The sequence below is a fragment of the Sitophilus oryzae genome, unplaced genomic scaffold (assembly GCF_002938485.1).
Source record: "Sitophilus oryzae breed Bouriz unplaced genomic scaffold, Soryzae_2.0 scaffold_357_pilon_pilon, whole genome shotgun sequence".
NCBI lineage: Eukaryota > Metazoa > Arthropoda > Insecta > Coleoptera > Curculionidae > Sitophilus > Sitophilus oryzae.
The window spans coordinates 1,895,174-1,908,371 of record NW_022146926.1 but is presented as its reverse complement, the minus strand read 5'-3'; the positions used below and the strand labels follow the sequence as shown (position 1 = coordinate 1,908,371).

The 13,198-nt window shown below is 32.6% G+C and overlaps 1 protein-coding gene across 1 annotated transcript in view; it reads right to left on the bottom strand.

The window, feature by feature from the left end:
* LOC115884794 (protein phosphatase 1 regulatory subunit 14B) overlaps positions 1 to 7,380 on the bottom strand; it is a 90,997-nt gene extending 83,617 nt beyond the window's left edge. The window contains exon 1 of the mRNA XM_030903477.1: positions 7,215 to 7,380. The gene's annotated coding sequence lies outside the window, so the exon portion shown is untranslated. The remainder of the gene's footprint in view (positions 1 to 7,214) is intronic.
* Between the last annotated feature and the right edge of the window lie 5,818 nt (positions 7,381 to 13,198).

The following is a 13,198-nucleotide window of genomic DNA, read 5'->3' as shown; positions in this document are numbered from 1 at the left end:
ATACTATGTTTGAAAAAGCCTTCATTCCTGTAACTGTGCATAAATCTAATTAACTGAATTCTCCTCCTCTTGACACTCTGAATACTGCTGCTGCTAATGTTAGAAATATTTAGCACAAAACTACAACTACCTACAACAAACTTTACAATAAAAATGTTAAATTTTCGCTGTTCGATTAAAATACTCTATCTTATGTTTTCTTTTCCTCCAAATAATCTTCTTGTCAAGTAAGGACCAATCTTATTTGACATATTTCTGGTACACTTGAACTTGTGCTTTCATGGACACTATAAGAGTGCACTGTTTTACAGAAGCACAAACATTGAGTCCAAGTATCTTCTTCCTCCACACGTAATAAAAACATCCTCTTTAAATGGCCACATGATACACTTATTTTTGACCATTCCCAATTACAATCACGATTTTTACAAATCGCCTTCAGGAAAACTAAAAATAAACAGTTTTGGATCATCTGTAAACACGATTATGTTGTATAAACTTACACCTGAAAACTAATCATTTTTCCCGGCGTATTAGCTTTCTTAGAATGACTATGACAATATACAACAAGCCTTTTTGAATTAGTGTTTAGAATAATTGAGATAATAATAAATTTTAACTAGATAACAACACAAACGAAAAAAAAAACAAAACAAACAGATGTCAATTAAAGAGGGGAAGTGACAGCGAGACCTGGAAGATGTGTGCCATCTTGCTGTCGACAAAAATTTGGATGCGCACTCGTCGAAGCTCATTCTCCCACTTCCATATCTCTGGATCCAGGTGAACACCCAGAGGTTCACGGCACGGCGCACAGTGGGCCAGGAAGTAACTAGGAGTTTGACTAATTCAATTTCTTTTTGTATGTCAACAACTTTTATCTAAATATGTATTAAAAAATGAATAAATACAATTTTTACGAACATCGGACTTTAATAAACTATAATTGTTGCTATACAGGGTACTTCCCTAAATACCCTATGCAGGGTATAACTTTATTAACAAAATGAAAGGCGCGAATCCTCACTTAATTTTAAAATGAAGATGTAGGATAACATTTTTCAATTTCTCTTCTGTTTTGGTATACAGAGTGTCAATGATAACTAATTAAATGGATTTGTATATAATCAGAGAATATGTAACAGAGAGTTTTTTTTCTTGAAGATGAGGCAAGGTGCTAAAAAGTTAGAGGCAATAAATTTCACGGCTAACCGAAAAGGCCAACCACAAAGTTAACTTATTTTTAATAAATAGATCAGCTATTCAGAATCACTGCTACTGTCATTATTGTCGTTGAAAGATGATGGATGTGGATCAAATGATTTTAGTAAATTTAGAGCTTCGGGAACAAGCTTTTTTCTTTTTGGATAACTTAAGTTTTCTTAAACTTGTAATTAGTGGATTAGAAGAAATTAATAAATTATGAAATACATCTGTATTAGTCTCGATTCTGCTCATTTTTCTTGAATGACATTCCCTGTATCGTCTGTACTCCTTATTTCGAGCTTCTTGAGCTTCCTCCGATAATTGTCCGATGGGTACAGGAGACGATTTTATGATATCTCCCCATGAATAAGGGAATTTTATGTATAGTGACAGGCATTTTGTACCACGGATAAAGAAATACAAATTGCTTGCCAGTTTCTAAGGAGTATGATTTAAAATTATTAATGTCAATGCTGAATCCGCTGGTAATAACTTGTAGGATCACAAAGAATCGATATATTAAATTTTGATCCAAACCTGTTATTTCGGCAGATATTGTAAAATTTTGGAAAAATTTGCGCGCGGTATTACCGTCATTACTTGTACCAACACCTTGTTTCACTACATCTACAATTATGCCTAAACGATTTCTAAACTCTTTTTAAATTCTTTGCTTTTCGTTTTGACTTCGGTTACTCGGTTTGAATTATTTAAAAATTATTTTTTTAAAATGGAGCAGCTGGGAGCAAGATTTTGTTTTGCAGAAAACATTATAAGATGTTTCTTAAATACACGGTAGTAACAGTGGCCCTAAAGGATGCTAAAATTTTAACATATTGCTTAATAAAATTAAAAAACCCTTTATTTGGCAATTTTTTTTGGTGTTACTTAAAATGTAGGATTTCTTTAGGATAGTTGTGTTTCAGAGTAACCTTATCAGCATAAAATTAATATGAAAACTTCCCTTCCCTGGTTTCTTGCATGTTTACTTTGGTAAAAAAACAATTTCTTTGAAAAACAGCTCCAGTTTTAACAGGCAAAATTCTATAAATTGAACAACACAAAATGACGCGTCAACAAACTTAACAAAATTATTGTTGATACTCGCACCATTACAACGGAGCGAGTTCATTTGATTGTTTTCTGATGCTTCATGGTATACTTAATCAGTCTGCGATAAGAAAGAAAAAAATTCGACGAAATAAGTTCTGGGTCCATTTCAATCGCTAAGGCTATCTCTGGCCCACTGTGCGGCGCCGGCGGAAATTTCCATCATTAGATTAATGCCGGGACCCCATTACGCCACACGCCACGCTATCCCGCGTGAGCTCACATGTTGCCACGTGGTGAAGAGTGAACATATGAGATCTGGGCCAGACGAATCGCCCATCACACGTGTGATAGCGTGGGGTGGCGTGTTGCCTAGTGTGTACGCAATACATGTAATTAAATGGAAAAACATACATGGCGTGGCGTGGCATGTGGCGTAATGGGGTCCCATTAATGGGAAAGTAGGGTCCACCAAAACCAGTAAAATTAAAAAGTGGTCTACGAGAAAAAAAATGTGTGGATCTGATTTATAGTTGAATTAAATAATGTCGTAACTGATACAAAGTATTAAAAAACAAAATTTCAAACGTTTTTATGTAAGAATGTCACTGGATGGATTCACATAGCCTTTTTTGGCTCTTTATTTAAACTTTATTTTGTCTAATCTCCAAAAATATATATTCAAAATTTTAAAAAAAAGTCATAATCTAAATCTGGCCTCAATAATCAACATACAAAAGAAACTGAAAATAGTACTGAAAATACTGAAAAATAAAAAAAAATACAAATTATAAAGATTTCTTATTGGCCTAATATTTTTTTTAACAGATGATGATAGTACGTCTGTCTCATTCTTGACGTTAGTTATATTTGTAGTTAATGGTTAGAATTTCTGTTATAAGACAAAAATATTTTTAAATGTATTCATAATATGGCTCAGAAATCAATATAATGAAAATGAACGTCTCTGTTTTTATAAATAAGCATTCGTCAAAAAATGAAATAATATTTATAAGGTGTTACTTTTTACCACACTGTCTAATACACACACAAAATTCAGTTTTATAGTATTTGGAGCAATTATTATTAATCAACGTAAACAGTCAATTAATGTAGTTTGAATACTGGGATTTTATTAATTGGTCCTCTTTAACAAAAAAATATTTAATCAGTTTTTTTTTATTTTTTAATTAAATAAGCGAACTATATCGACAATATTAGTATCTGTACCCTTTGAAAATTTGTTATATCTTTAAAAATAAGCTAAAATGTCAATATTCCATGGTACAATACTCCGTGTCGTATGTGGTGAACAACCCTGTATATTAGTATAGATAACATTTTTATTTTTGATGTTCTTAAATTTTCTAAATTTAAACGCTTGGAAAAGTACAACCAGAAATTTACCTGTTGTGAGCTATTCAAGTCGATTGTTATTTAATACAATCTACTTTGATGCTATAAAAAATAATCGTAAATCAAAAGTGGACAAAGACATAATTAACCCATTTGTGTAATTTCAATAAACTTACACAACATACGAAAGGGTAAACACACATTCAAACACACATTTGGATAATTAGAACACGGAAGAGATACCTAAAGCACACTGTTCATAGTCAGTGCCGTGCGAAATATTTTCACAAATTAAATTTAATTTAAATAAAAAAAAAACTACAAAGAAAGCATACTTTTTTATTCGTCAATGATTTTAGATACTTTTTTTAAACCCCATTTCCCGGAAAAATGTATAATTTTCGACATTTTCTTTTGCAAAAAAAAACATAGGCATGTTTCCAGAGGGTCGAAATAATATATAAATAGTAATAATCACAATAAATTATCATAAGAACAAACTACTAATATTGAATTAAAAAACACTCGCGATAGTTCTAAACTCAGGATGGAAAATAACTGTAATATTCGTATATTTATGTTGTTGATTATAATTACCGGTCATCAAAATATTCCTATTCCTAGAACCGCCTCTGGGCAATTTTGCAAATTTGACCGAGAGCATCCGTTATGTTTAGACAAATACCGATGTGGAATTATTTATATTTTGGAGTTCCCCAAAGAAACATCTCTTATTTAACTGTGTAGATTATATTTTTCTTTTTCTCTAAGACTTTTAATACTTTTTTAATAATAATTTCCTCGCCTATATACGACGCTGGTTACCTACATCTCTTGTCTATGCACAGACGCCAGTACAGTCTGATTCTTCATTGTATACGTTGTTTATTGAGTGTTTAAGATGCCTCCGACAATCGTGAGCCCCGCCGATTGTGAAGTACGGGCTGTCATACGATTTCTTAGTGCTAAAGGCGTAAAACCGATCGATATTCATCGTGAGATCTGTGAAGTTTACGGACAAAACATTATGAGTGATGGAATGGTAAGGGAATGGGTGAGAGCATTTAAAGATGGTCATACAAATGTGCATGATGAATAACAGGTGGGCGTCCTTCGGTCGTTAATGAAGATTTGGTGCAGAAAGTGGACGAAAAGGTGAAAGAAAACAGACGCTTTACAATTTCATCATTGTGCGACTACTTTCCTCAATGTTCTCGTAGTGTTTTGTATCGCATTGTGAGAGAACTTGAATTACCGGAAATTGTGTTCACGTTGGGTTCCGAAAATGTTGACGGATTTGCACAAAACCCAACGTTTAGGCAGTGCATTGACTTTCCTTGAGCAGTACCACAATGAAGGTGAAGATTTTTAGACAAAATTGTTACTGGTGACGAAACATGGGTGGCCTACGTCACACCAGAATCGAAACAACAGTCCATGGAATGGCGACATTCATCATCACCCAAAACAGTGAAGTTTAAACAAACAATTTCTGCCCGGAAAAGCATGTGCACAGTTTTTTGGGACAGAAAAGGAGTATTGCTAGTGGAGTTTCTGCCTCGTAATGAGACAATCAATGCAGCATCTTATTGTGAGACATTGAACAATCTGCGCCGTGCAATCCAAAACAAAAGACGTGGCAAGTTGAGTAAGGGTATTGTTTTGCTGTATGACAATGCCCGTCCACATGTGGCTAATCGGACCAAAGATCTCATCAAATCTTTTAAATGGGAAACTCTAGATCATACAGCCCTGATCTGGCGCCCAGTGACTACCATTTATTCCTGCACTTGAAGAAACACCTGGGCGGTCAGCGTCTTCAAGACGATAACGAAGTCAAAACAGTTGTGATACAGTGGTTAACCAGTCAGGCGGCAGAATTTTATAAGGAGGGTATTGAAAAACTGGTGCCACGTTATGACAAGTGCCTCAATATTCACGGAAATTATGTAGAAAAGTAGATTAAGGTACAGGCTTTCATGTAAAAATAAAATTATTGCGATATCTTTGCACGTTTTTTTTTAATTCCAAAACGGTACTTACTTAAAAAACATGCCTCGTACCTAGGTTTCATTTATATCATCTTCCATTTTTCAAACGTCATCTTGCGAACTCCTAGCCGAACATTCCCAGAAAACATTCTATTGTCAGTTGTCAGTCTTTGGCACGCTTTGTTATTTTAAAGTACCGTAAATTCCGCCTTGTTTATTTTTGCATTTTTTTCAGAAAATTAAATATGATGTATAAATAAATAAACAAGGACGATTTTTCTAAACTCGAGGTCAACGCAGTTCAAAACAAAAAGCTGCCATACAAATATGATGCTAATTATGTTAATAATATTAATGTAAATAGTTATTTATAGCTATGCCCAGTAAAATTCAAACAGATGAAATTAAGTTTTAAATATAGTTTTCATCGGCGTCAGCAGGAATACTATAAAATTTCCTGGCTCTAGAGCAGTACTTAAAATTATCTTATTGAAAAGAATCATTAGAACATCGAATTTACGTTTTACAACCCATAAAACACAACACAATCCTATAGATATCTTGAGGATATCCACCAAGGATATAGTAAATATCTTAGGGATATCCAAAAACCAGAGGAGGATATTTAGGGGATATCCAGATGGGACAAAAAAAGTCATCTTCAAGACATCCCTAGGCAAGCCTTTTACGATTATTTGGGATATTTATAGGATAATACAAGGATGATGTTGGGAGCATTATAGAATATTTTTAGGACATTATATGAGGACTGTTATTTGACAATACTTACTTCATCCTTAGTTTATAATAAAAACGTTCGCGATTTAGTTTTATCATATACAAGGGTTTTATTTAGCCACATTTTGACGTTATTCATTGGATATTTTTATTAACAGCTCTAAAATATACCTACAATTATGTCAATGAATTTTCCGTCAAAATTTAGAAGTTTATTTGTATGAGTTAAGAGCTTTCAATTTATACTGTACCATCGAAAAAAAACGGCGTTCAATTGGCTTGAAAATTACGATCGATGACATTCCCCATATAATTTTACATACAAAATAACAGCAATCTTCATTTCCAAACCACCTCTGACGCCGTTTTTTTCGAGCGTATGGTATTATACCAAATTATACTATTACACTTCCCAGAAGTGATTCTTCTGTTAGCTGTCAGTCTTATTGACGCGCTTTGTTATTTTAAAATACCCTAAGTTCCCTCATGTTTATTTTTGTATTTTTTTTTCTGGAAAATTAAACGTGTCGTAATTCGTAATACAAGGACGATTTTTTCTGAACTGGAGGTCATTGCAGTTCAAAACAAGAAGCTCCCATACAAATATTATACTAATTATGTTAAAATATAAATAGTTATTATGTCCAGTAAAATTCGAACAAATGGAATTAAGATTTAAATATAGTTTTCAACGGCGTCAGCAGGAATACTATATAATTTCCTGGCTCTAAAGAGATACTTCAACTTATCGCATTAAAAAGAATCATTGGAACATTGAATTTCCTTATTTTTTTCAGGGTAAGAATGGACTGACAACATTGGATTTATTTCGGTTTCTTCGAACTCAATCAATATTCTACTGGTAGGACTTACTTTTGAATGAAAAGTGGCGGTGTTATAAGGGCACCTAGCACCAAATGAATCACAAACTGAACGCGAACAACTTGAAAGAGGTCCGGTTTGAAATATTACCTAGGTTTGCAATAATGTACGGAAAATAAAACAAGTAACACGTAACGAAAGACTGCGGCGACTGCGAGCGCACAGGACGGATTTGAGGCAACAGCAGATTACAGGACGTTGTTGCCATATATAATAATTTGTCGGATAATCCTCGATTTTTCTGTACACTTTTCAAAATAAATAATAGTATATTGTTTTATTAGAAGTAAAATGGGAATTTTTTTCACAGGCGAGGTACAAAAGTAATTTTTTCTCCGAATAGAATATGTTTTTTTTTTCAAACTTCACAAATAATTTTTTAAACAACTGCAAACATTGCAAATTATATGCCTAGATGCCTAGGCGTTAAAATTACGTTTTTATATTGTCAATCACGTCGCAAAAATTAATAGCTTTGTGACGTTTGAAAAAAATAGTATATTGTTTTATTAGGAGTAAAAATGACACTTTAGGGCTGTACGTTTGACAGGTACGACATATAGGCGAGGCGAAAAAGTCATTTTTACTCCGAATAGAACATGCTATTTTTTTCAAATACCACAAAAATTTTTTTAAGCAATTTCAAATGTTCTAAATAATATAAAAAAAAATAAAAGTAATATTTTGTATGTAATTATACAGGGTAAGTCTTAAATAAGTGCAAATATTTTTAGGAGTAATATATTTCGACCCCAGAAAAAAACCTCATACTTAATCGTGATGAGGTTTTTTTGAAAAAAAAAAATTTGAAAATTGGAATTTTTTGGAATTTTTTTTAGTTTTTAGTTAAAAAATATAATTTGTTGATAATATGGCAACATAGGTAGTAGATTAAATTTACAAGAAAGAAAATCCAGAAAAGATCCAGTGGATGTCAACGTTTTAGCAAGAAATATTTTTTTTAAATTTTCAAAGTAAAATAGGTATCTCAGTTATTTTAGATTTATTTGAAAAGCGGTAAAGAGAAATTATATCTCTTCTATCGAGATCTACCAGCTCTGAAAATATTTGCACTTATCTAAGACACACCCTGTATGTATATCGAGAAACTATGGTTACGCTTGAATTTGACACTTCATATCAGTATAATACTTTTGTGCTTTCTAATTCGTTTGTCAATCACGTTGCAAAAATTAATACTTTTGTGACGTTTGAAAAAAAAAATACATTTTTTATACAAATATATATTTTTCTATGCAGTATTTATGATACCTTCCTATCGACAGTTTTATTGTTCAGTACAAAAATACAATATGATCAAAAATATTTATAATAAAGCGTGCTTTATAAAGAATGTTTCTTAAATAAATGCTAGTATTTGAATTTAAACTAGTATAGTCTTTCCAAGGAGTCAGGGAAGGTTTTGACAGCTGACATCTAAAAAATGAGAGATATTACAATTTTTCTGTGAATTAAAATGGGAGATAGCTGGCCTTGTAGCCGAAATGATAGCAGGCTGTCTAGTAAACACAAGGTTGCAGGTTCGAATCCAGCTGTTGTCTTTGTCTTTGTCTGATTTAGAGTTTAAGTTAAAAAATGCGAAGTGTAAAAAATTAGAAAGGTAATTTGGAAGAGAAAAAAATAGGAGATACAACTGTCAGTAACATAGATTCTTTAGTTATATGACCACAAAAATTGCGATTTTTGACGAAAACATTTTTTGAAAGCAGTATGTCAAATGCATCATACATGTCAAATGTCGAAATATGAAAATCTCTTTTGGTTCCTTTCTTTTATTTATTCCAATTAAATTTAAATAAATAGTACATTTTAGGGAATATTCCTGATTTTTTCAGTGGAAACGTGGCAACAGTGTTTAGATGGTCTGAAAGACGATCGTACAGACCCGTGGATATTCGATGACTGTCGACTACAGTCTGCGATCTGCAATTTGGGCCTTGTTGAGATTGATTACCTGTGCTGAAGAATTTTTATAAAAAAAAACAGTTTTTTCTCCCATGGTGCTTATGGAATTTTACAAATAAATTCTAATAATACCCACCATAATATTATGTCATTTAAGTTATAAAATATTTTCTTAATTAAACTTTCTAATTCATTTTTCAAGCTAGTTAATCACTTGAGGTTAGTCGGAGAGTACCTGAAATTTTAATTTTCCCATTTATTAGCACAATATCAATGTTCTGTCGATTCGGGGACTTCAATGACATTTATTTCTGTTCTTCAATGAAGAGAAGATCACAGACAGTTTTTTTGTCAACCATTTTGTCTGAAGATATCTAATTTTCTCTCCTTTACTGTCTCAGGGGATTATGAAGCCCTAAAGTTTCGGAGCAGATCAATTTATATTAGTACGGGTACCTACTTAGTTCAGTATTTATAAACTTTCAGTTTTCATGATAAGCATGTCTCTATAATATTTCAGCTACACTGAAAAAAAGGATCTCTCAGTCGAAATGAATATGACTTTGACCCAAAAGATTGGCGCTTTTCAATAGGGCCAAGAACGACGTTTCTTTGCCCAAAGCATTAATTATCTTTTCATAAGCTTTAAAAAAAATACTTTAGAGAATAGAAGAATCTATCTGTCCAAAGTATTTCACTCTTGACCCAAAATGAATATGCAATTAGGTTCTTGCTACAAGACCAATAGTCTCTTTGATTCATGCAAAAATTCTTCATTGAAAAGGGACATTTCTTGATTAAAGAGACACTTTTCTTGACTATTGACTCAACTAAAATTTATTTTGATCTAAGAGAAGTCTATACATCATATACAGTACATCTGTCCGTTCTGTAGCTACGGGGTATCCGTGAGAGGGGAAACGATATTCTCTCCATGTTTTTCGTAAAAAATTAAACGACGTGTCCCATCAATAAAAATTCGACAAATTTGCAAGTAGCCAATAAAATGAGTGGGCGGAGCGATTTGCGGTGACGTACTCGTCAAGTCGACGTATAAAATATATTGTTGTTTATTTAAATGTTTTTTGTCCGCATTCCTTTCATAGACACAGAACCAGCAGACGTACTGTACAGGCATATTACGAGGTATATTATTTTCTGATAAATTTAGGTTTTCCTGGTCTGTAGTATTGTAAGTAAAGTGATATTATTTTCCTCGATAGTAGTTATATCTGCTTCTTCACTCCTTGGTATTTTTTGGGGTGGTTCATCACTCTACAAATTACAAAGAAATGTTACATCACGATTTCAAAGTAAAGCAAATAAATTATATTAAAATTATAAGCTTTGGTCACATTTTGAATTTTTTAATACGACGACTTGAAATTCTAAAATTTTTGTAATTATTTCCATAAAAAAATCGATACCTACAGTATGTCTGCTGGATCTGTGCATGGGCGCCGGACAGGGGGGGCAGGAGGGGGCATTTGCCCCCCCCCCCTGGATCACTGAAACAATAAAAATAAAAGCTATCTTCTTACATCCATCTGTAAAAAAATAATCATTATTATGAAATTGTTAGGTGTTACCTGTAAAATAATAAAAAATGTGGTAATTATTGGGAAAACTGGAAATCGTCCGATTTTCACCAAAATTAATTATACGCACTATTTTGAGGTCGTAGATTACGAATCTATTTTTTTCTTGGCGGTCTCTTACCGTTTTTCAGAAAAACGGAAAATTATTTCAACATTGATTTTTTCTTTATTTCGGCCCTATAAAGTAATAATTTCACTATATTTTCATTTTATTATAGTTTATCTAAAAGCCACACTTGATTGGGGATAGAAAAGAATCCAACATTTTACTGAAAAACACTTTTCTTAACAAAATAGCAAAGAAAATTGAGACCAGATGGAAGTTTGATATTTGATATATCCTTCTTTCTCTCTCCTATGTAATAAGAGAGACAAATATATTCTAGACCTTATCTAGAAATTTGAAAATTTACAACGTTGCCATATCTTCTATTTTTTCGGGTGATTACGGATTTTCAATAAATTACCTATTATGAGATCGACAATAATTAAATATACACCTATAACCACAAAATTACGCGGAAGAGTTTTGACTGCATTGGTTTTAACTTCTTTGCGGAGGGGGTTAATCTTTTTTTAGTTAATCTAATAATATAACAACAAAAGATTAACACCCTCACCATGAAGTGTAGACAATGCAATCAAAAACTCTTTCGAGGCTAACTTCGATGGTATAAATAGTCAGATCTCGTTGGTAAAATAGCAGTTATGAAAAGGAGCCGTTCTTCTGGCGACCGCCTTTCGTAATTCCAGAATGAGCGAAAAAAACACGCTAAATTTAGGTTTAGCATTGGCAACGTTGCTTTAAATGCCAGAAACACATAAACTTACTTCGGGTTTCTCTTATTACCGATTCTGAACCGTCCTAGAACTGTGATGCGTATGCGCAGAAGGAAATATGAAGACATTATTTCATTTGCGCATGCGCTGCAGATTCTTGGACGATTCAGAAATCGGCTATATAAGAACCGAACAAAAGCTATAATCTAACATTTTTCAGATTGTTTACAAATTTATTTTAGCAAATTTTCCTCTAGTATGTACAGAATTGGTTAAAAAAGTAACAGAAAATAGCAAAAACATTATTGATTATTGAATACCTAACAAAATATGTGCTAGAAAACCTTTAAAATATGAGAAATTAAGAAAAATTCGATATTGAAATTATTTTCCGTTTTTCTGAAACGGTAAGAGACCGCCAAGAAAAAAGTTCAGATTCGTAATCTACGACTTCAAAATAGGGTGTATACCAATTTTGGTGAAAATCGGACGATTTCCAGTTTTCCCAATAATTACCAAAAATGTCAATTTTTTATTCATTTTTACCTTGCCCCCCCCCCCCTAAATTTCATTCTTCCGGCGCCCATGGATCTGTGTCTATGAAAGGAATGCGGACAAAAAACATTTAAATAAACAGCAATATATTTTATACGTCGACTTGACGAGTACGTCACCGCAAATCGCTCCGCCCATGGCTACTTGCAAATTTGTCGAATTTTTAATTGATGGGACGCGTCGTCTAATTTTTTACGAAAAACAGTGAGAGAATATCGTTTCCCCTCTCACGGATACCCCGTAGCTACAGAACGGACAGACGTACTGTATATTCTTATTCTATCTATAGTCACACATGCATTATCTAAACAGGTGCATTAGGTAAATGTCTCTTACCTTCAAATACCTATAGCAAATAAATGCTCTAATTTCCATTTTTTCAGAAACTCCTTTAAAGAATCCATATATCCTAAAATTTGTCCATAAAAAATGACAAATGCATGTTAATAACGATCACTAATTTGTTATACGATATGCGTTTAAAAAGCAAATTATGCAAAATTCCAAGTGAAAAATTCCAAGCAACAAAACCCGTGCGTACTATGATGTGCGACCTATGAAATGCGACGTACGACTGATCGGACTGCCGACTGATTGTATATACCGTCCTTCGTCATCGTCTTTGCGTGTTGTTATTATTTTTCATCAAAAGAGTATTTAGCTATTGGAAAAATGACCATGTTTCTTGAATGAAGTACTTCCGAGCGTATTTTTCTTATTATCTTAAAGCAAAGTAACTTGCACTTGGTTGAATGAAAATAGATTCAAAAGAAATTTTCGAATTTTTCAAGAGAACCAGTTTTCTTGAGTTAAGAGAGTTTTTCTTCAGGCAAAATATTTTCTTTTACGCTAAAATAAATTCTCTTGCCACTAATTTTTTTTTCAAGAACGATGACGACTTTAGTTCAAATCTATCTTTTTTATCAGTGTATTATTACTCAATTGGAACAATGATTTATTGATAAGTATAATTTAAAAAAATTATTTTATATTTTAGAAAGTTTGGCGTAGAATTTTGAACATCCTGTATGATTTACGATTACCATATTTATAGGAAAGTAAGTACAGACTATCCAAGTAAATACAATCAATATAGTTTTTATTTCGGGACAGTTT